This window comes from Anas platyrhynchos, chromosome 18 (genome assembly GCF_047663525.1).
Source record: "Anas platyrhynchos isolate ZD024472 breed Pekin duck chromosome 18, IASCAAS_PekinDuck_T2T, whole genome shotgun sequence".
Classification (NCBI taxonomy): domain Eukaryota; kingdom Metazoa; phylum Chordata; class Aves; order Anseriformes; family Anatidae; genus Anas; species Anas platyrhynchos.
Genome location: NC_092604.1, coordinates 5,978,654 through 6,003,231, shown reverse-complemented (window position 1 = coordinate 6,003,231; position 24,578 = coordinate 5,978,654). Strand labels below are relative to the sequence as shown.

Genomic DNA, 24,578 nt, shown 5'->3' with positions numbered 1-24,578 from the left:
ACAACAACAAAACAGACCTGTCTTCTCCTCTCGTCTTGAAAGGACACAGCCAGTCAAGGTGATGATGGGAACACTGCATACTTGGGAACATGCTGGAGCTTTCACCACCTGCTGGCATTCTCGAGACAGATCTAGCTCTGAAAACTGCACCTCCCCTGCCAGCAGGAAATAAATCTTGTGGTTTTAGAGTTGGAGAGTGAATCCATATTCAGTTAGGAATTTATGGTGACTTTATGGATCCCACAAATGCTTCACTACCACCATTTTCTGGAAACTGTACAATTCCTGCAGTTCATTCACTGCATTCAATTGCCTTTTTTCAGGGAAGCACTTCTAATTGCTTTTTTACAGATATGGGTTTCTGTAAAGAATAGAACATGGTTCATATCGTATAAAATGTTACCATAGCCTTTTCAACTATATATAGCTTTTATAGCTAGTTTTAATTTCCCCAGAGTATTCATCCCAAAGGGTTAAATCCATCCCTCATGTAACTCCAATGGCTTCACACCAGAGTGTATTTTACGCAACAATCACAGCGCTACAATTCAAGCAACGTTTTCTTGTACCATTTCTTCCATCTCACAAGGGCCCTTTCCTTTCAGCTGCAATGAAATGTATGGCAGTAAGCAAATACCTGTGCAGTCTGCACTGATTTACAGATATCCAAGCACTGTTACCATCCCTTACGTCCCCATGGCTGTTTGTTTGTTGTTGGGTGGGTATATTTTGTTTTTAATATCGCATTGGATTGTTCCACTCTTTCCCTGGGAAACAGTTGTACACATTTCTGCAACACAGACACTGCAAAGCCAGTATCAATTTTCTTCCTTTATATTAGCCCCTCTGGTACCTTTACATTAACCCGGAATGAATCACTGGCCTCCCAGTCATTTCTTGCTACACGCAGTTTTGAGAAATGGCATAACTCACATTTCAGAGAAGGCCTGGTTTCCGCAGACGTGCTCCTCAACTGCCAAATAGCTGGTGCAATGGCTCATGCTTCCTCTGCACACACATCCACCGGACTCCCAGACAGCCCCTGGCAACTTCTCTGTTGTTTCTCTGAGCTCTGCTCTCGTGTGCCGGCGCAGAAACCCCACAACAGCTGGTGCAGCACACCCAGGGAAGAGCGAGGTAGCTCCAGTTGCCCCACCAGTATTATCTGTCCCACCAAACAGGGGCAGCTCGTGCTATCAGTTTTCGTGGCCAGCTCCATGTCCTTCTATCCAAACTGTTCATCTTTTTCCTGAACCGACTCCGTTGCCCTGTACAGAAAGAGAAAACGCGCATGCTTACTCTGAATGCTTTGCAATGCCCTGAGCAGAAATAAGCTCCGTACCAAAACCGAAACAGACAAAAAAAAGCACACACAAGCAGAGCCAACATTTAACTGTCCATCCATGGCAAACTCTATGTGAGCTAATAATATAAAGGAGCCTGTAAGTATGTGTTGGACCGGTGAAATGTGAGTTGTGTTCAAGGCTGGGCCAGACTCAGATGGATGAGAGAGTCTTTAACCCATTGGAAAATCCAGCGCTCAGTGTACCCTTCACAGTGTTTAGGGAAATAGGGGAATACAAGGGACATGTTTGTGACCTGGGGGTTTGAGTCCTGCCTGATACAGCAATGTACCCTCTTCTCACAGGAGACCTGGAGCAGACGAAAGTACTTGATGGTCAAGCCTTAATATTTGTCTCATTCCTCTGCATTTCCACTCTGGAAAGACCCATGTCAGATTTTCTGACTTCAGCATCTCTACTGAGCCCTTCAAACCCCAAAAATTCTTCCAAGATGCCTTATTCCCTCCCTAAGGGAACAGTAGCAGCACTGGAGAGAGACCAAGAGACCCTAAGGCTGAGAGGCGTCTAAAAGGTGCGCTGCTGTGGTCCAGAAAAAAAAAAAAAGAAAAAAAATAAAAGAAAGAAAACTAAAGTGATTATTTAAGGAGCAATAAAAACAGTGAAAAGAATTAATTTTAAATAATAGGGCCTAGAAGGGAAAAGACACTTTTTTTTTTTTTTTTTTTTACATCTTCCCAGTCAGAATTATCCTGTTTTCATCAGTCATGCCCTCCATCCTCAGAAGTGTTGTTGTCCTCAGTTTATTCATGAGAAACTGGGGCATAATAGAAGTTGTTTTTGAGAGGTCATGCAAGGTTTGTATGGCAGAGCAAGAATAAAATATTTACAGCATTAAACATCCAGTCCTTTTCTCCTTAAGGCACCAGCAGGCTGAGAGGTATTGACTTCTTACAGCAAATCTGTCTTGACAACTACAGTAAATCTGTCTCACGACAAGGGTGTTAGGATCAGCCCACTACAGTACATGACATAAATCTATCCCTTATAGTTTGAGAAACAGGTGTAGATTTGGGTATTAAAAGCATGGAAATCTCCTGTTACAAAACCCCAAACCTCATGAAACACATCTGTTTCATTTAGGGTTTGAGGTCCAGATAGCTGAGGTTCACAAAAACTTCGGTTGGGGTTAGTTCCGTTCAGAAAAGTCAGTTTGGAAAATACAAGATTGAGATTCACAAAGTGCAGTTTTGGTCTGTACACTAACATGAATTTTTTGTTGCCTTTGGACAACTGATCCCTTGACCATCACACCTGAATAGGTGCCGTCTGGTCTCCTTAGCTTGTAGGTTCTTCATGGGGAGGACCATCTCGACCATCTCTACAGGAATATGCAGTGCCTGCAGATTTCAAGCCCTGAATAACATCTGGAAGTCAGATCACTTAAAATACAGCTTAAAATGCCATCAGACACACTCTGATAGCCTGCACAACTCCAGTATTAGCTAAGGTTTGATTTGTTGTTTGCTTTCTCCGTGACAATTCTGGCTGGGATCCCATGGAATACGCCCGAGGTCTGCCGATGATGGGGAGCCAGCATGAAGTGCAAAACCCCAAATCCCTCCATCCGTGCTGGTGCCACAGCTCCCCATAGCCACACTCTTCATGAGCCCACCTCGCCTACACCGCTCACGACCACAGGCGATGCACGTCCAGGGGGTGGCTACGAAACAAAGCCCAGCATACTTGAAAACGAACGTGTTAACCAGTAATTCAAGCCGCATTAAAGGGCCAGTGTGAGCTCTCCATTGGCAATACACTGCATACATTTGTCAACCAAACACAAATCCATTTGAATAGATTTCTTGTGGCCTGTTATTTATGAGGGGAAAATATCCCCTGGTCTCTGGGCTGATGAGAGCCCATGTTTTCCTTTCTAATCTTAACTGCCTATTATTAGCAGCCCCAGTTATAGAATGCCCCTCTGCCTTGTATATATTCCAAGTACCCCCAGTTTTCCACTCGGCATGGGTATGAGGCAGGGGAAGACACAGAGCACTCAATTACTGGCATTTCAATGTGCCTTTTGCAGTTCACTCCTACACTTGGGATAATCTAATTACACAGGGCAGAAACCTCACCCAACCATATATTTTCCTTAGACCCTGTTGCCACCAGTTACTTTTACTCCTCATTGAAACAGAGTCCCCCTCTTTTTTTATTTCCTTCTTTCTTTTTTTTTTCCACATCGTTAAAAATTTATTATTTAGACTGATGATGACATCATCTGGAAAGGGACCCAGGCTGTGGTCATCAGGGCCTTTTTCTGCATTACAGAGAAGCAGTTTCTCCTCTCTCCCTTGCAGATCATTAATTTTTAAAATAGAGCTTTGCTTTAAATATATACAGCTCATTTTGCTTTCGGCTGATGAGTCAGAGGAGCTGTCTTTCACCCAGGTTGGGTGCCCCCCGTGCCATGCTTCCTGCCCTAACCAGCAGCATGTCCCCTGATGGAGCCCCGGCTCCAGGCCTCTTCAAGGAACAGGGAGGGTGTTTCTTTGTAAATAACCAAATAATTGCATTTGCATCCACACAGCTTTGTTCCCAGGTCCATCCTGAAATGGCCTGGCCCTGCAGGTCCTCCTCAGGGCTAGAAGCTCATGGGCTTTGCCCTCAGATGTTTAAGGGAAGACTTTATAATATGGCTTAGCAGTAGTATGGGCACAATTCACCTCACCATGCTGAGCTTTTGTGGTAACTACACCATGAATCCTGCACCACTCCTGTGCAAGCTGTGGTCTCCTCTCCAGAGAGGACCAGAAGTTAGGTGTCTGGGTTGTCTGCAGGATTACCCAAGGGATTAACAAAGTAAACACTAACCCTGGGCATTCACTGCTTCTGTCCTAGACCGTTTAGGTGGAGAGAACAGGTACGTGTGTGGGAACAGCAGGGCTCTGCAGGCTGGCTGGCAGCGGGACCAGCACCCAAGGTGGCACCCAGAGCCCTCAGAGAGACGTCGATGCATCAAGAGATGTAGAACAATGGGACAGGCACCTCTCTGCAGGATCCCAGATGGAGCAGGCAGAGCCTGGAAAGGAGGAAGCTGCAGAGAATGTGCCTGAGGAATCCTTGCTGGGAACACCTCTGTCCCTGCAGACCCCTTCGCCCAGACCTCACCTCGTCAGGAGCAGATCTGGGTAGCGCAGTTCTGCATTCACCCACTTGAACTTTAATCCAGCCCTAAATCAAAGGGCAGTAGTTGCAAAATGTATTACCTGAGGTCAGGACCACAGTTTTAATCAGCTGATGAAGTATTTCTTCATCCCTGAGCATGCACAAACATTTGCAAGTATTTCTCTTACTGAAGGCAGTATCTTTCTGCTTGCTAGATCCCTCAAATAAAATAGGTTTTATCACCCCCATACACATCTGGGTATTTACAGAAGCATATGGGAGTGCGATGGATGTGCCACCTTGGAAACACTTTAACATGACATTGTAATTTAGGAGGAAGGGACAAGGCATGTCTTATCTGAATGAAGATGCAGGACACTTTCAGAGAATGGGGATGTAAACACCACTTAATTTTAGATACCCATCTTAGCCTAAATTACTAGACTAATCTCTTGAGACTTCTTGTATATTTGTAGGAGAAAAAAAAAAAAAAAAGTACTTTCAGATGGCAAGTTAGAGAAGAAACTTAATTTAGAGGCACTCTCCCTCCATTGACTGAATGGAGAAAGAAAGTGATGGAGGGAGCCTCCTAAATAGGCTGCAATCCTTATAAATAGCTGCAATCAGCACAGAGGAGAGTCACTCAAATAAGTGTCTGACCAGGGCAAGGTGTTGCTCATCCAGCACAGCGAGAGCTGCCGTGGGTTCTTTAATGAGCACAAGTGGCTTCAGCTTTGGTTTTACATTTACTCCAAGCACAACAGCAGTCCTCCAACTGGGCTGGGGCACAAGTTCAGGACAGGTCCATGAAGAACAGTGCTCACCATTCAATGGTCTCCAGCTATTACTTTCTTTAATGCCTTGTTTTTCACTGAATTTTCCACATCCTAGAACAAGCCCATCCCTTACCTTATGAGCTCTCAGAAGCTGCTGAAATCCTAGCATGGTATGCATGGATTCAGATTTAAGAAAAAGAATATGACAGTCCTTTATAATGTCATTATATTTTCTGTAGCTGTTTAGTCAACAGGAGGGCTGTCAAAGTTTGTACATGGAAAACAGTGTCATGCAAAGCTTGTCAGAAGGATGTGAAAATTCAGAAGGATAAACTGGCTGTTATGTGGACTTGTGCTATAACATTTACTTGGACTCAGTGATCCAGTAACACAGTTCACCAAAATCCATCAGAACAATCCACAGTGCCTTGCTCCCTCTCAAAATCATTGCTCTCCCCTCCAGCTCCTCGACCTGACCACTTGCAGGTCCAAAGCTCCTCCTTACCCTTCAAGATAATCTATGGAGCACTGAGGAATCCTTCCTTTAGGGCTGAAACAAGCATAACAGACAGGAGGAGATGGAACAAAGAACAGAAGTAGGCATCACAAATACATTTCACTGCACCTACACGGAGTTGTAACTCTAAGAAGTATTCTTCTGACACAATTTCTCTAAGGAATGGCGAGGGCTGAGAAAGAAGGGTAAAATGCTGTGTGGTCATAAATGGAAAAGAGCAGCCTGGAAGACAACCTCGGGGTGCAAGCAGGCTCTATGCTATGGAAATATTTGAGGGGGGGAAAATCTTAATTTCAAATTACAGCAGGGAGCTTGCTTCAGAAATCACTGCTTTATCTCCACCTTTCATTCTCCCGCTCACTTCCCAAGCTCCAACCCTTTCCTAGCCCTCCCGTTGCCCCCCATGGAGGGCGGCCGTGCCTCTTCACTGCTTTTCCTGGTCCAGCCCCACTGTGGCCCCCTCCTGTCCTCGGCCAGTGGCCTCCCAGCGGGCCTCAGCGTGCTGCTGGAGGACAGGACGGCTCTATACACAGCAAAAAAAAAAAAAAGTTAAAATGAATTAGATTATGGTCATATTAATTCAGGGCAGCCACCCAATCCTTTCATTAGCTTGATTCTCCGGCTACTGTAGCAATCTATAAATGTTATAAGCTTTAAATGCTTTCTGTACTTTAAGCTTCATAGGAGACTACTACTATTAACAGTTACACAAGTCGGGAGGAAAGGGGGATGCTATACGGGGTTATATATGAGCCTGTCACGGCCGTGAATACACAACCTTATGCTAAACATTCCCAGAACTCGGGAGGAGGCTTCCAAACACTTCACAGCGAACAGCTCCCAAGGTGACACCTCAGGTTGCGTTTCGAGAGCAGTCAAGACCCCCAGCACTGTGTGAAGCCCGCCACCTTCCTGGCCATTTTCTGCCTCAGAAGGAAGCCCTGCAGGACGGTGACCAGGCCTGGCACACCGAGCGACTCAGCCTAACCCTTCACGGCGCAGCCCAGACAACCACAGGCGTGCGGTTTGCACAAAGTCCCTTGAACTTCTGAACTCTACTTTTTTTTTCTGTTAGGTGGGGAATTAAGTGGACTTAGTCACACAGAGCTTCAGTCAAGGGTCTTTGAAGCCCTGAGCTGGCAGTGATAACGCTTTGTGTGTATGTGCGGGGAGGCATTTCTGCCTCTCAGCTCTGAATACCACGTCCTGTTTCTCAATGAGGAACAAAAAAATAACAGGACTGAGGGCAGCAGCCTTCATATGGCAATGAAATCACTTCTTCCTAATCACCATTGGAGCCTCAGCAGCAGGAGACCATCAGGTCACAACCTAATACCTTTTCCAGTCATAAATTTCCAGATATCTCCAGTAACAGGTCTGATCTCCGTTTACTGGAGCTGGGCTTTTTTTGTTCATTTTTCTCAGAACAGCCTTATGGAAGAGCGGCTTCTTTACAGGCAGTACCCCGAATTTATAGAGCTTTATCCCTGCCACTGACTGACCATTAAATTCCGTATTTACATCTATAGCCAAATGGGTAAACAAGCACATACAGTAATTTCAAAAGTCAAATCTCCATTAACTTTTATGTAACTGAAGATGAGATGAAAGCACATAGGCATTGAGCCTAGCTTCGGCGTGCTTTCCAGGAATGAAACTATGCTGCTTTGTTACCTTTCATAAAGAGGATCAGGAGGAAAATTAGCATTAGTTTTGCTCCCTTTTTATAAATGAAGAGTGTTTTTCTAAGCCAATGTTTTCTCTCTACCCATGCCTGTGTTACCTGCCTGTGCCCGTTCTCAGCCTTCCACCTGCGCAACAGAAAGTTTCACAAAACCAGAATAGGATACGTTTCGTAACCAAAACACACAAGAGCAAAAGGGGAAAAAACAGAAGCACTTGCTCACAGTAATAGCTATTTTCCTTTCCTCTTAAAGCAACACAATGAAGCAATTACTGCATGCTATACTTCCCCGGGCTGCTGCAGCCAAAGCAATTGGCTGGGCGGCGTGGAGGGGGCTGGAGGTGTGGCAGAAGGAAAAGAAACAACTCCTACCAGATATGATTCACTAACAACAAAAACATCCCCATGGTACCTCTTACTTTTCGTAGGATGAGGACAGGTTTTCCACCAGCAGGCTTTTCCGATTAGAGGAATTTTTCTGTAATGGGATTGATGACATAGGTGTCAGTATGAAAATAGGAAGGATCTCAAAGGTTACAGCTAAGCTGGGAGTCTCCTTCCACCTGAACCGCTGCAGATTCTCAGAAAACTCCTTGTGGTCTCAGGAGGATGCACCAGATGGGAAACCCTCTAATTTACTTGAGAAAGGAGAACGTGTTCATGGGCAATTATCTCTCTGGAATTAAACCGAATGGAGGATATATGAATAAACACAGAACGGCCCCCGTCAGGCGAGCCACCGTGTCTCGCACGCACATGCACCGTCTATTGCCGGACACGTGGAACGAGGAACTGACGGATGAGACCAAGGAACACAACATAAATTAGAAATAGATTAAAGAACATCATGTAACTGTGCTCTGTCTCCAGGCTTCAAACTGTGTGAATCATCAGACCCACTTTATACATGTATATTCTAAAACATGGTTTTAGTTCTGATGGCCTTTGGCACACAGCTTTGGTATGAATGTGCCTGTAAATTTGCATTTGTTTTAACAGTATTAAAGGGGGAATTGGCAGCAACTTCTACATTTAGCTAGCTTGGCACTTTCTTTTATAAAGATTCTTTAAGTCTTTTTTTAGAAACTTAAAAAAATTATATGAGACACCCTCTATAAAATTAAATTGAAGGACAGGCATGTGGGAGAGAAATACTATTACGATTTTTCTCCATGTCAGCAGGCTCTAATAGCTCCATGTTTTGCATTATAACACACGAGCGTTTGTAATTGTCTCTCGCAGAGATGAGCATTTGATGAGACGTAGCGCTGAGGTTAGGGGTGTCAGAGATGCCTGTCTGTTACCCTGGGGAAGCTTTCATAATAGGCAGGTTGTTGTACCTCGGTAGGGAGCCTAATGCCACAACACTGAATGCAGTTAAAGCTCATGTTGGTCTGACAAATGACTAAATTACAGTATAATACATTTGAAGCACTATTTCAATATAAAGTTACATGTTTGTGCGACTTTGACTTGCTCATGCTCCTTGCAGCTCGCAGTGTGCACAACCAGAGATGTGAGTGGTACGTCTCAGAGCCAGATTTTTTCAACCATCAACCAGTGGGTAGCATTCCTGTAAACAATTAAGCAGATGACTTCTTCCCAACCAAAGCTGTACTACCACAGCAAGTGGAATGATCGTTTTACACCCAAAATGTGCTTTGGATGAATAAACAAAGAGAAGCATGAAACTAAAATACAAAATGTTAATATTGCCTGACTTTTTTTTTTTTTTTTCCTTTTAATAGATAACAGAACAATGTCAAAAAGCATGAATAACAATTTAACTGCCCTTTCAAATGAATGAATCAGCCATAGGATAAGGGTCTATTAATTCCAGATTTCTAGTAATGCATAAAACCAGATCTAGATAGAATAATTCATAAAGGAGAAACAACACCCATGGCATTGGCAGGAACAGTGCATGTTGTCAAAAATGGCAGGAAATTTCATAAAACTGCTACAATAAAATAGCTCATAATAAAGACTTTTATCTTATAAAAATACAAGAAAATACACTGAAACACAGAATTTAAAACTAAAAAATATCTTTTATGCCTACATTTATTTTCTATCCCATCTGAAATTGTTTCCAAACTTGTTATAGTGAGGAGTTCGAGAGCGGAGGAAACAGGAAAACATTTTCTTACTTTTTTCCTTTCTCCAAATCTCATACACTTGATGGTATTTAGAGAAGAATGAGGAATTTGTATCAGCTCAGTCCATCAATTACAGACCAGTCAGTCTAACCTAAACTTGACATTTATCATTTGTGGCTATTCCACCCCAAAGCAAGTGTGAAAGACATGAAAGCTTCTCATTCAAACGAGTAGACATCTTATATACACTTGTTACTGCAAATGTGGTACCTCAACTGAGCAGCAAGAGTCACACTCGCCTGTTAAAGCCATTTAAGAGCATGTTACCCACTAACATCGTATTGAAATGTAGCAATATTCAGTTCTGTCTTAAAAGATGTGCTGATTCATTGATGCTTATGCTTTCACTTCAATAACAAATAGCTGGGTTTTTCTCAAATAAACACATACAAATAAAGCCACCCTTTATGTCAATATATTATGTTTTGTGTACTTAATTTTCATGCCAATGGGAAAGATGTTATAAGAAAAGTAGTTCGAGGATGGTCAAAGAGAATTGTAATTAATCTGCCAGAAAGAGTTATGGTAAATATTATTATTATGATTATTAATGATTTGTAAAGCACTGTAAATCTCCATGACAGTAATTATGATGCTTTGTATATATAAATTTGGCATTCCGCATATACAAGCACTTGGGCTTGAACTCTTCCTAGATCATTAGGAAATCAGAGGTCATATCATCGGTCACTTGAAAAGTAATTTCCTGCAGATTTGCAGGCAATGCTCAGATTTGCCCTCCCTGTAAAAAAGGTATTAATGATTTCTCCCCAGGCAAACAAGCTGAGATGGAGGCTGCGATTAGCAGCCTTTTAAGTACAGCGACCCAGAGCTGCAGGAGAGCGAGTGAGGCCGGAGCCCCTTCTGGGTCACCATCAGGAAAACGGGCTGGGTACAGTCTGCGGGACAGGGAAGTGGCGGGTGGAGGGCCCACGTTCTGAACATGCTGGTGGAGTTTCCAAAGATAAACTGAATCTGTAGAAAACATTAATCTTTAGGGGCCTCCTCTCAGCTTCGTGTCACTTAATGTATTGAGAAAGGCGGTGGGATTGAAATGATCTGTCGTTCTCATGCTAATCCTCCGTGCGGAGGAAACTCTCCAAGAGTGGGGGTCTGCTCCTACCTAACCCCCCGTTCTCAAGGCATAGGCTCAGGTTTTTGGAAATCTGTGACTCCAGGTAGGGAATTCCCACAAAGCACGACTTGTTATTAAAAGAGGAGAGAGGCAGGTTCCTATCTCCTCTTGCAGGGGATCAATAACCTTTCTGCTGGCAGCGGTTCAGCTGCACTTGGTGCTCTGCTCTCTTTTTCGGTAGATTCCTCCTCTGGTGATAAGCAAAAAGGACATTACAAGTCAATTCCATCGAAGATTAAATCCAAGTCTCCTCTGCTCAGCCAAATAAGCAGTTTCTGCAGTCTAAATGCCAGACAGAAGCAATTCACCTATTCCGCCTCCCCTGTCTTTCATCCCAGCCAGGAGCACTGCTCCCTGCGTGCTGGTGGGAGCACCCATGGGAGCAGGGTGTGCTCAGGGGCCAGCACAGTCACCCAAGGAGCTCAGTCACCCAAGTGAGAACTGCTCCTGCAAAGCCATGCACACTCGCAGGTTCATCCACCAGTGGTGTCTGTGAAGCCAAGCAGCAGGATGGACACCGAATCTCCCCGCTCTACAGTGGCTAAACCAGGAGTGCCCACTCAGGCTGGGCTCTGACATGACGCTATTTCTTGATCAAAAAAATACAAATCCTAAAACCGCTAGGTGGGCTTTATCCACCATATTATGACTGAGTTCAATAGCCTTGCAAGTCCAAGCCTTGGAGTGATGGCTTTATGGGAACATCAAAAGCAGCGAGCGCCTGACCAACCCTCCTGGATGCGTGCACACTTCTCCTACAAGGAGCCGAAAGCGGCTGCAGGCGGCGTCCATTGGGAGCTTCCCAAAAGAGAACCCTTCCTGAATTATGAGCGGGCCCACACACGCACACACTCAACTTCACAGTCCATTGCTTTCCCAGGAGCGGAGTCTGTGCTGTCTGCACCAAGGCAATATATCTCTTTATGGCCTGCCAGTGACTTTACAGAGAGATAAACAAAGCTTTTAAATCAAAAGGAGACGGAGCAGAAGAAAAAAGTTTGGCACCCCAGAACACAGGCTGCTATTTATTTTTTAACCCTTCACAACAAACAGGAAAGCAAGGAGTTTCTTGTGCAGAATCTGCCAGCTGACTGCCACGGGAGAAACTGGAAACCCAAGGGTGGAAATTAAAAGAATTCTCTTAAATTTTAAAATGTATGGCAAAATCTCGGTTCAGAGAAGCATAGGCCTATGTCCATTCAAATTAATCTGAGAAATGGATATGCCACTGAATTGAGCTGTAGGACAAGCAGTCTTAAAGTACAACGTTTCTTGGTCTGCTAACCAAGGACGTGATGTGAGACTTCTTTGCCTCACCTACACAGCTTGTCAGCTGCTGGGGTCGGAACAAGGAGGAACATCTGCTTTAAGCATGTAGCACCACCACCAAGAACCTCATAAGAATAACCACCAAATCATCACATATTGTCCTGAGCTGCTTTTAAACTGTGGAGCCTTTTGGTCAGATAATAGCAAGCAGGACCTTAGCTCCATCAACGTCTGGATTTAATCACCTCAGAGTTGAGTGGAAAGTTGAGTTTTCAAAGGAATAAAAATGCAGAGCTGCTGTGAGTAGGGATGCACCAGGAGGACCCAAAGCATTCTGGTGACTCTTTTCATATGAAAGTTTCATCTTTTCTCCACACCATAACCTGTTTCATGGATCTGGGTCATGGTTTGTATACGTGGTGCTGGAAGAAGGACTAAACAACATCACTCCCTCTTCACAGAGAATCTGAAAACTCCTCCACCTTTTCACTGAATGTGAATGTGTTCAAGGCTTCCCTCCATTCCCTCCCAGAAAACTTCTGTTTGTACAGACATAAACTGCTTGCATCTCAAGAACAAACCCAAATCTTGCCCAGAAGCTACTGCTGTACTACATTGAAAAGAAAGCTTGTGGGGACAGATTTCACAGGATCAGGTCATTCAACTTCAAGCAAAAAAAAAAAAGAGGGTAAGAAAGGGCTTGGGGCTACCCATGCATTCACATAAGCCAGGATCTGCTTTTTTCATATCCACTAGACCAAGCTAGATACTTTCAAGTGTCAACACAAATGCTTTGAAAATCCACACATTTGTACATGCAGAAGGGCTATCTGTGTGAGCATGCACAGGCCAGTACTTTGTCTCCAACTCCCTGTTTGCAGGCAGAGGCCTTGCAGCTACACGAAGGGATATTTTCTAAGAAGGCAAATTCTTTCACTAAATTGCGGGCCCATACCAACCAACGTTACATCCACCTTCTGAATCCTAGTCCAAGCCAAGCTGCTTAAAAAGGCTCACTTCAGGTCAGCCTCTTGCACAAGGTGATGTGCAAGAACTAGAACAGGAATGAAAAATTACAAATTCTTTCCCACCTGCCCCGATGCTCAGAACTTTCTCTTGCTCCAACTGCACAGCAGCTGAGCCCACCAGCTTCAGCAGAGCTATTCCTGATTTACACCTACGTGGAAGTCAGAGGCCAGAAGCCCAAACTCAGTATAAAGCAGTATAAAGCTCCCTTGGCCATGGCCCTGAATCTCACCACAGCAATCACAGCATCTCAGCACAAAAAGACACATTTCAGTACTTCTGGCTGCTTTCACAATTCTCCTCACCCATGACTCTGAGTGCATGAAAGCAACTACATATTCTTCTGATTTTTTTTAATTATTATTTCTAGCATTTGGGTTTTTTTTCCTTGTGATCACAGCTGAACTTCCTACTGGCCCAGAGGGAGCAGAGAGCAATAACTTTAAACGGCCTCGTAGATGCAGCCATGGCCTGAAGCCAGCACTAATTTCCAATCTTGCTATGCTGAAGAAAGAGGGTGAAAAAAAAAAAAAAAAAAAAAGAATGAAAACCAGAAAAACCAGAAATATCACTTAATGTTAGTGAGAATTGGAAAGTCCTGTTAGTGGTTTCAGCGACAGGTTTAAATTTCTATTAAAAAGAGAAGAATAATTTGGAATATCTGTTTAAAATGAGAGTGAATATTTTTCCTTAGACACAGAACATCCTTGTGACATTCAGGTCTTTGCGTACAGCAGGCAGGATGGAATTTTACTGACCAAATAAAGCATCGTCACTACTTGAGTACAGCAAACATTTGTAAAAACATATTAAACATGTCATAAATTAACTGAATTTGGGAGCCTGTAAACACTCACTTGAACTCGCAGTTCTTTGATTTCACCAGCATATTCATTTATCTGGATACTCAGAGGATCCCGTGTTCATCCCTTAACCCACAAAAGCATTGGTTTTTAACTCCTTTTGTATTTTCTAAATTCCTTTGAGCATATTTGGACTACTTGCCATTTCCCTCTGTGACCATGGATGAAAATTAAGAGCACCCAGCAAAAACCAACATTTGGCAACAGCCCGTTAACCCATCTAATGCTTTTACCTCTATCAGGGAAAAAACACATTTACAGCAGGCGCCTGTCCAGACTGAGCCAAACTTTAAGCCACACAAGGAACAGACGCAAATAAAAATAAAACTCCAAGAGGAACCTTGCAGGGAAGCACAGCATTACCCACGGTGACACCCGGCCCAGGGGACGCAGACGCACTTGCAGGGAGCGCTGTGGTCACGGCCTCCGCCAGGTGAGGCCTGCGGCAACGATGTGCTTGGAGTTTATTGCCACTGAGGCCTCAGTGCACCCTATCCAAAGAGAAACTTCTTGACAAATTTTTGGGGTACAGACTCTGAAATGTGGGTCTGTAGCATGAGCTCCCTGCTGACGGAGAGGAGAAATGATGTTTCCTAACACGCTGGTCTCTGCTATGGTCAGGCCATGCTGTGGGCCGCACTGCGCAGTAACATCCCCTCAGCACAAGGCAACAGGACTAGAAGGTGCTGGAAATCTTATCTCCACATGTTCAACCTTCCCATCCAGCAAATTGGATTTGGTGTATGGCCCTGCCTGCACTGTGGCCAGGATTTCTGTGTGAGCTGAAGGAAGGGCTGAAGCAGGATGTGTCAGAGTTCAGCAGAATATTGTAAACATAACACAAACTTAAAGATAAACCGATGGGGAGGGGTTGGTAGTCCAGGTTTGGTCTAAAGGGAGTTACACAAAAAAATGTAAAATGCCCAAAGGTGTGAGGAAATGAAGAATTTGAAAAATAACAATTAATCCTGTAATGTCAAACAAGGGATGAAGAAAAGAGATCCCGTGCCCTTACACTTTGGTTTCATCCTGTGTTGCTTTCAGGCTTTCCAAGTTCACTAGAGACCTCTACAATATTGACTTTTTGTTTAGAGGTTGCTTGTCTTGCATTCCCTGGAGAAGGCAGCAATGCCACACTATCTATTTTAATCTCAATAGCTGGTCCTCAAGGCTGCAAGGCATCCTAGTGCCTTAGGTGATACAGAGATGAATCAAGATTCTTAAATCAGAGCCATTAGACCCAATGTCTAATTTTAGGTGAAATCATCGGTGTTAGGTCCCAAAAGGCTGTCACTAAAGCCAAGGAAACTGCTGCTACTGCTTTCATTGCAAAGTCTTCCTATTTGCTTATGGATAATCCTGGTGAGCATTAGATACAGAGCCAGAACAGCAAACCAGTAAAAACATAGCCAGAAATACCCAAGGAATTCCTTGGAACACAGCCGTAGGGGCTATGGGGACAATTAACGTTGGGTGACAAAGCGCAGCTTCATTGTCAAACACACAAGCTTTGCTCCACCCTCCATTTCAAGTCCTCAATAGGAGACCTATTTCCAGACATCTAACTCCTACTGAGTTTTCATTGATTTGAATTCAAACTAGTGCCCAGACAGCAGTGGAAGAATACAGTGCCTTAAAAATTTAAGTGCTTCAGTATCATTTAAAAACAGGGTGAACAATTTCTCAGGCACCCCAGGTCCCTCTGAAATTGAGCTTTCATTGCCTGCTTCCCTTGTTCTTGACCTAACTGACAGAAAAATGACTAAAAATCTGGGTCAGAATGCCTAAACCTCCCACACGGACACCTCACCCCAAATCCCATAGCACGAAGGTAGACAATGCTGCCTGTAGAAGCCACACTCTGTGGCAGCAGGCTCACGGCCAGCATGTGAAGATGTGCCCATAGAAGCAGATGTCTCCTCCTAACGTGCACATGCATCTCTTCCCCAGGACGCTGACTGCTCCTGTTGGTCTGATGCCAAAGATCCCCTCTTGTGACACCCCCCCTCTTTTTTCACCTCCCTGCACTTGGGGTAAGTTGGGAGTAATTTTTGTGACTTCGGAACTGCCTGGGTACAATTCTAAGTAGAATCTAGGTCATTATGTCAAAATGAACTGCAGGTTTAAAAAAAAAAAAAAAAAAAAGGCACAACAACAAGCAAAACACCCAAACAACAAAAATAGTCATAATTTCTCAGCATTTTATATCAGCTGTGGGCCCATGCAGAAACTGAGGCGATTTGGTCAAAAACCAGATGTTAACTGAGGAGACGCATCCTGCACTGCAGGTCCTTGGCAGTAATGAACAAGCTGTGCTAAGAGTTTTGTGGATCTAAATTACCTTTAGAGGAAAATTGTCCCTGAGAGCAAAGACTGGAAGGGATTTGGGGCAGGGACCAACTCAATTGCTCTTTGTATAGGGTGCCAATGCCCAGACACGCAATTCTTAACTGCTAACAGTATGTGGAACAGAAGAAATAGAGTAAGGAAAGATCACACAACAGAGAGATTTTACATAGGAGGGTTGGAGTTAGTCAGATTCCATTCCCAGTCCTGCCAGGCACCCTTTAAACATCACTTGAACACTCTGAAGGGTCTGGTTCTGCATTTAGCAAGGGGAGTCTCATCAGATGGCCTCACCTCACCAGAAAGCTTGCAAGCCTCTTGCTTTGACTGTGCTTTGAGATCCCCAAATGAAGATGCTCAGCAAGAACAGGCAAGATGACAGACTACAGATCATCCAGCATCAAGCTTCTACTTGAAAAACAACACTGAGAAATACGAGAGATGCTGCCCTATAAAAGTGTGAATGAGCAGAGCCGTACCTATCGCACAGCCCTGTTCAACCAGAAGCTCACCCAAAGACAGCAATGTTTTTTGGGGAGACACCTCTGGTTTTTTGGAAAGCAGCCCATGCAGGTCTGTGTTGTGCCAGGCTGATCTGAGGCCTGAGGGGAAAAACGGTAATTGTTTCTTTTATTTTTCATCTCCCCCCTACATCTCACTAACAGCTTCGGCTGCAGCCACATTCTATTTTTTCCCCTTACAATTGTTTCAATAGATTCTTTATGGTTTATGGGTTGGTTGGTTTGTTGGTGTTTTTTCTTGTGTGTGTGTGTGTGTTGTTTTTTGTTTTTTGTTTTTTTTTCCCCTTAAACCAAAGCCTGAAATATGCTCTGAATTAAGAAAAAGCTCCATGTCACTTGGGATTGGACTGCTGCTGAACTGTTCCGTGTGTGTGTGCGCGTGTGTGTGCGCGCAACCTCCTGGCCAAAAATGCCTCAGGGGCTCTCCCTAACTGTTGGGGTCCTAAAAAGGGTCCGCTTTTCCTGATTGGCCTCCCTCCGACACGGCTGGGGGGAGAGCTTGGGGGGAGCGCTCTCCACCCCCACTAGCACCACGCTCCCTCTCTAGCACATCTGTCCAAGCTTGCTCACTGCTGGCCCTTTCCTTCCCCATATGCTACAGGCATTCTTGGCCTGACTGAATCCTTAGTGCATTAAGCAGGAGGCCCCTGGTTCAAGAAATCTCCCCCACTTATAACATGGAGAGCAGAAGAAATGGTGTGTGCAGCAGAGGGGTGAGAAGAAGGGATCAGCGAGGGGGAAAGAAAAAAAAAAAGGTGTGCGTGGGGAGGGGGAACATCTCGCCTGTTATCTTTATCGGAAAAGAAGTCCATTCACTGCGGGAACATAACATGTAGCTTTGGCTTTTAACCTTTCCTGTTCGCCAGGCAAAGTGTGAAAGTGGGATCACACAGGCTCGCTGTGTGGAAGCGCCGATCCAGAGGCAGAGGTCTCCTTGGTCCACGCAGGCTCTGTCTCCAGTTAGGGCAGTTTATTCTGGGATGGTGCAGCTGTGCAGCAAAACAACACACTTAACACACACACACACACACACCAAACAAGAAACCTTCTGGATATTGCTTTGTTTGGTCCCAGGTTTAAGACTGGAATTTGGGAACTGGTCGGTGCAGCTGGAAATCGTCTTGTCTGGCTTGCGCTGGGCCAGCCCCAGCGAGGGTCAGGCACAGGGGCAGCCAGCAACGCTGCGCAGCCGCCCTCACACCTACGTTCAGGCTACCTAACAGCATCTCAGCCCCCATGGCGTGAAAAACGGCAACCCCAATGCTAAACGTGCAGATCGGTGGTGCCTTTCCCGAGGCAAGGACCAGCTCTTGACATTCGGACTATTGCCTCCTGCTGCCCAGATGCACAGAGTAGCACCTCGGGAGGGAGGACGGGGTGCTGGGAGTGCAGGACAGCTGCCAGCCTCCACTTCTCTGCTTCTCACTAGGATGATCACCAGCAAAAACACTGAACTTCCAGTACCCAAGTATCCTGCACGCTTTGTGCTGCTGTTCCAAAGTGACTGTGGGCATTGGGTTGTAACCGCAGCCATACTGTAGCTCGTTTTGCTGTACTGAGCTAGCTGGGCTTCACAGGGGCCGTGGCATCCCCAGGGAGAGGCAAGCCCGAGCAGGGTAACACAGCGCCAGCCCTGCACTGTGCCAGCTGGCCCTCACCTGGAGAAGACTTCCCATGAAGTCAGTACGGACTAGTCCTGAGGAAATGCTCAAAAGGCACTTTGGGGTGAAAGAACAGCAGTGTTTGGGACTTTTTTGTGGTTTGTTTTTGCAAGCACCATGAAATACCAAATGCGGCCCGCTATAGGTATTTGGCCTTTCTGGAGGCCACTCCCATTTACACAAAACCTGTGTGCTACTACTGCAATTATGTTACCTTCACATCTCTTTTACATTTCTGTAGTCATGCATGAAAAAACAAACAGCATATGATACCATTTATGCCCTTGCAGTTGCAATCTAGAAAGAAAGAGGAAAAAGGAAGCACACCCTAAATTATCCCTAGTTTCATCAAGTAGATGTTCATCAGTCTCAGGAAGCTGTAAGTCTCTGGGGCTCATAGACACTTTGACAATCCCAACCTCTATGGACCTATGTATCAAAAAGTCACCTGTGATTTAAACAGGGAGGGCTCTGTTTCCAGGAAGCAATATTCATGTGTTATCAGTGAGCTTGGGAATGGAAGGGTGCATCTGCACCAAGGCATCACTTCCACCTGGTCACAGTTCTCTCACAGTCAGCTGTAAATAACAAACCATCAGTTTAAAAAAAATGCATTAATCACTAATCATGGCACAATAAGGAAGAAAAACCAAACAAAGGCAGAGAACTGTATGAGCACCACCAAGGAACTGCTGAGGAAGACTAAGATCATATGGAACAATTACTCCCCATTGTCTGCTGTCCAAATAACCACAGATGAGACAGGCACAATGCCTCTCCCAGAACATGAAGGATATTTCAGTTAAAGGACACTTGGCCTGGAGATTTCAGTTTATATAATATATGAACTAGAATAGCCTTGATGAAACTTCATCTGCTTTGTTCCTCACCTACTGTAAACCATACACGAGTGTTGAATGAATACAATCTTTCATGTTTATAAGAACTTTGATGCTTCTAAAGCCTAATCCCTCTGAAAAAAACAGGGTAGGTAAACTATCAACACTCCATCCACCTGCCAGTTCCTAACATTTTATCCAGTCTAATCTTGAAATGCATTTACCCTTACATACTAAGAAGTAAGGGCCAGAAGACACCAAAGCTGCAATCTAACTTTTTCCCTCACAGAGGGCAATATAAAGTACTCCTAGACCATTCCTCACAGATGATCAACTTTTTTTTTTTTTTTTTAAGACCTCCAAAGAAGCAGGCCCAGTAACCTTCTCACACAGCTTATTTTAGCACTGAACTTGAAGCTAGAAAGCTTTTCTTAATATCTCAACTCACACCAATTATTTTTCTCCTACTCATTGCTGCTATGAAGAACAATTCATCACCATTCTCTTTCTAGCAATGTTTTACATATTGGAGGAATGTTATCACATCCCATCAGTCTTCCCTCCTCTAGACTAAACAAATCCAATTCTTTCAATCTTTCCTCATAGGTTGCGTTTTCCAAACCTCTTATCATTCCTATGGCTCTCCTTTAGTCTCTCTCCAATTTGTCAAGATTTTTCTTAAACTGCACAACCAAAGCGGAACACAGCCAAGGCTGTACGAAGGTTGCCTGAAAAGCAAAGTTTACCCCTCGTCTTTTACCCACAAGTCTCACTAAAGCTCTCCATAGCATGAGTTGTCTTTTCTGAAGCAGTTTTATCACATTATACCATACTCAGTTTATGATCTTCCAGTGCCCTGCATCCTTAATTGTCTTAATTTGTAAATACTGCTTCCCTTGCGAAGTATTTTCTGTTTCTCATTCTGTTCTGCGCTTGATTTATTTCATCAATCATTAAGATTTTTCTTTTTCTTTTTTTTTTTTTTTCCTGGCATTTCAGGTTGCTAATTTCAAATTACCAGGTACTAAAATCATTTGCGTGCTGTTTCTCCTTTCCAAAATGCTGCAGTTCTACCCAACATGACCTCTGCAAATTGTATCAGCATGCCTTCTCTATTATCATCCAAAAGAGTGAAATACTAAGCACTACCCAGCCCTGTGGGCAGAGCCTAGAGGGACCCCATTTGACATCCCCTCCCACCTTGACAGGAAACTGCCCCTATTTACTTTTTGAGCCTTAATTTACAGGTTAGTCATACACCCACATTGTAGCAATTTGAAATAGAGGACATTTTTCTACTTCTTCAACTACGAGTACACCACAAATGACAGCATGCAAAGCTGTACTAAAAATCAACACACATCCTATCTACTGCTTGGTTTTTATTTACTAGTTCATCTGTCCTGCAAAGAAATTGTACTGGTTTGACATGATTTGCTCTTGACAAATCCATATTTGCTGTTTCTTATTAACTTCTTATTCTCTGAGTGCTTGTAACAGCTAATTCTAGAAACTTTTGGGGTATTGAAGTGGGTTTTACTGTTCCATAATCCCCCTGGTTCTCGTTTCCCCCTATGTAAAAATAGGCTCTATGTTTACCCTTCCCTGGGCCTCTGACTCTACCTTGGTCATCTGCGAACTCTGAAAGATAATCTCTGATCGCTCTGGGATTGTTTCAGCTAGATCCCAAAGTACTCCAGGGTAGATTTCATCAGGCCCTGCTGAATTGCTGAACATCTAAATTATCTACATTTTAGCCAGCACAGTCTTCTGCTATTTTAGATGATCCCCTTGTTAAAACTTACTGCATTATTATACAATCACAATCAACCTTTTTTTGAAGAAGCAACCAAAAAAGGCATTGAATACTTCATTCTCTGTATCATTTGTTATTTCCTCTCCTTCCTTTTTAAGTAACAGACTAACTATCCTATCATTTGCAGTTTTTATGTTTGCACTTATGTTTTTAAGGGGGTTTGATTCAGGGACTGATTTATGGGGAGTAAAGTAATGCAAAAGCAGGATCTGTATTATCTAGAAACTGAGATACCATGAGCACGAGTCGATGCATAATTTTTGGCTTCAAAAATAGCTCAGAGACCATTTAAAAAAGACAACATTTTCTTGGATATTAACAACGTCTAAATAATATTAAAAAAATGTGCAAAAGCTTCTGCTTTCCTTTAGGAAAGTTTATCATGCAACTGGCCTACTCACGACCATGTGTGCATGCTTGTGCATTTGTGTATGAGCTGATGACCAAAAGCATTTTGAAAAGCAAATTTAAATGCTAATATGTTCAATAGATAATTTCTCATCTGACCAAATCATATCCAAAGACGTTTTCTCCACAGATATCAAAGAAAGAAAAGAAAGATGATGACAAAAGCACACAATGCACTTTGAAAGCAAAATAACTCAAAGTACTTTTTTTTTTTTTTTCCTTAAGTGTGGCCATTAACAAGAGATCCTTGGAAACCCTGCGGGTTTTATGGAGTTTGATGAGCTCTTAATTAGAAATGGCTGAAATTTAAGCTGAGGACTTCTGAAAGCTGTGGCTGGAAGGAAACAGGAGACTTGCTTCTGCCTGATTTCCTACTTAAAAACGGGCTTATGCACAACTTCTAATAAAGCAGCTAAAGATGATAATGCTGTACTGGACTGGTAGCACAGGGCCAAATGTTTCTGATAAAACACTGACTAAAGAGAATTTCTTCCCAAACTCAGACCAAAACAGACTTTGATCAGAGAAAAGGGTAAATGGTTCAGAAGAAGGTTGGAAGCATCAAGAAAGGAAAGAAGGGTAAGGCTGGGTCAGAGGAGGCCAAGAAAAAAAATAAAAAGGAATTTGAGAAATGGAAAGAGTCAGGCAATCACAAAAGCTCTGAAAAGTATCTGGGAAAAATTCCCAGAGTTTCAAAAGACATCTAGGTGCCTAACTCTCTTTGGAGGTCTCAGCTGAACTCTTAACTGGTGTAAATGAATGTTGCTAGAGTGAAGGCATTGGAGACACTACTGGTTTCAAAGGCAGTTTTGCTAATTCCTTCAGACATCTTATAAGCAGGAAAGAAATCTGACTACTGAACTTTGCTTGCCCGTAGTGGGATGATTGAACATCCTCTGTCTCCTCTTTATTAACTCGTAGATACAGAAACCAAGCTGCAGCACACCTGGAATCGCTGCGATCCTCTGCACACTCACAGGACCTACTGCATACGCTTTCAGGAGCTTTGAGAAAGTGCCCTGAAAGAGCTGAGGCTTTTTATCTATTTCCAAGTTGTACCTGAAAGCAGTACATTTATCTCTTGCATATACATCTTAACTGTTCGCCTGTTCTTTGAATTTCAGGCTGCATTTGATTAACTCTGCAAAATATTTTGGGATGCAGTCAGGCTGGAACAACATATGCAGAATAGATTATGATTATGCAGGGTGAACCAGATCACTGAACATGAGACAGATTAGCAGCTATACTAGACAGACAATCTATTTAAGTCTTCTGCTTTTCATTGTGATTTAATTGAATTAAAATTTTCTGTGTTTTTTTTTTTCTTTTTCTTTTTTTTTTTTTTCCCAGTGTATTACTTGGAAATAGGATTTCTTTTCTATGTGGAAGATTAGTATTAGTATTTAAGGATGTTCTGGACAAAAGCCCATTTGTACAAATCATTGAAGAGCTGCACTTGGTACTGTTCGGGTCTTTCTTTATCTTCTGATCTTCTTCACTCTTCCTATAAAACAATTGGACACTCCAGCTGACTGAGGCATCTCCCTCTAATCAGGAAGTGTGATGCTAAGGAACAGGACTCCAGATCTGTATCCAAACACCGGTGTGCCAGGGGTTTGCAGGAGGAGAGGGTCTGTTCACTGCCCTTACCAAGCCCTGTCCCATGCTGAGCTCCTGGACATGGCTCTGGGAAACGCCGTGGCTGCAGGCAGGCTGATGCGGAGCAAGCTGGGGGGAGCCATATGAATTGCATGACAACAGCAGAAGCGTTCTCCTGAAGCTTTTGATTTTAATTGTTTACTTCAGAAAAGTGGAGATAAGTATCAGCAGCTGGACACGGGGTAAATCGCAGCCACAGAGCTTGTGTAAATACTGAGGTTTCGGAAGAATGAGCTTATGTCAAGCAGCTTCGGGCAGGGAGCAGGCCAGGAAAGCCCTGGCTCGCTGGGGAAACTCCTGCTTCTCGTGCCTGTGGACATGTCCGAGCAGGCCCCATCTCGCTGAGGTTAAAGCCAAACACATTTCTGCCTTCCAAGCCTGGCCCCTGCCTTGAAATCGGCATGATGAATCAGAGGGAAGGAAGGATTAAAGATGGGAGGGACTCTTAGGGGATGGCGACCTGCTCGCTGCAGGGCCTGAGCCCACACCTCGGCCTCAGCTTGCCCACACACCGGCCCCTTGGCCAAGGCTGAGCGAGGAACCAGCCCCACGCTCAGCCCGTGCAAGGAACAGCCGAGTGGTGTGGTTAGTGAGTGTAGACACACATGTGAGGGGAGGGATGGGAAGAAAAGAGATGAGAAAGTGCTCTCTGGAGTCCCCATTTTAATTAAAGAGTACTCTCTAATGAAATAACCATCAACAAAGCTGTCTTCCAATTATGAGGCCTCCCCTAACACTTCCAGCATCTCTCGTGGACGCTCCTGGAGTTTTCTGCACTGAGCGAGCCAAAGCCCCTTGCTCCCTCCTGTCCCCATGGCCTCCACCTAGCAAGAGAAGGTTCCACAGGAGCCCAGCACAGTTCGACAAAAGCAGGGTGGGTACATTCATTGGAAACCAGGGGGCAAAAAGCAGAGAAAAATGGGAGTCGGACTCCCAGTAAAAATCAGTGGGAACTAGGGAGTCGGTGTAGCTGCCCTCCACACCATGGGGGTTCACCTAGGGAAGACTGGGGCATCATGAGGTAAAGCCAGATTATATGAGCTATCGGTTATTGGTTTTCTCTCTGCTACAAAAGACCTTTAAGCCTCCTTTACAACTTCATACATGTGAGTACACCCCTACACCTGGCTACAACTCCTCTCTGAAATCCAGAGGCGTTCATATGAGAGTAGGGTCTCCCAAACGGATCCTGTTTCAGGTCTTCCCCAGTCCAACATTAAAAAAAGCTTACTTAATTGTTTCAATTTCATAAAATCTCATTTTATTAGAATTTCCAACATCCCCTGAGATCATGGTGGAATTAAGCTTTACCTGTCTGGCAACACTGATTCCAGTATCGTGCAATGTACTGGGTATTGCAACATGAGGGGAAATAAATCGGCTCCTTTTATATTTCCGATCAGAAGACAACAGATAAAAAC

General features: G+C 44.0%; 1 protein-coding gene across 8 annotated transcripts in view; it reads right to left on the bottom strand.

Moving 5' to 3' along the window:
- The window catches only part of PAPPA (pappalysin 1), a 383,667-nt gene that overhangs the window by 233,241 nt on the left and 125,848 nt on the right, over positions 1-24,578 (bottom strand). For 7 of the 8 annotated variants that reach the window (XM_072025100.1, XM_072025099.1, XM_072025103.1 and 4 more), the window contains one exon: positions 934-1,268. The exons of the other annotated variant lie outside the window; for it this stretch is intronic. The gene's annotated coding sequence lies outside the window, so the exon portion shown is untranslated. The remainder of the gene's footprint in view (positions 1-933; positions 1,269-24,578) is intronic. 8 annotated transcript variants of the gene reach the window in all.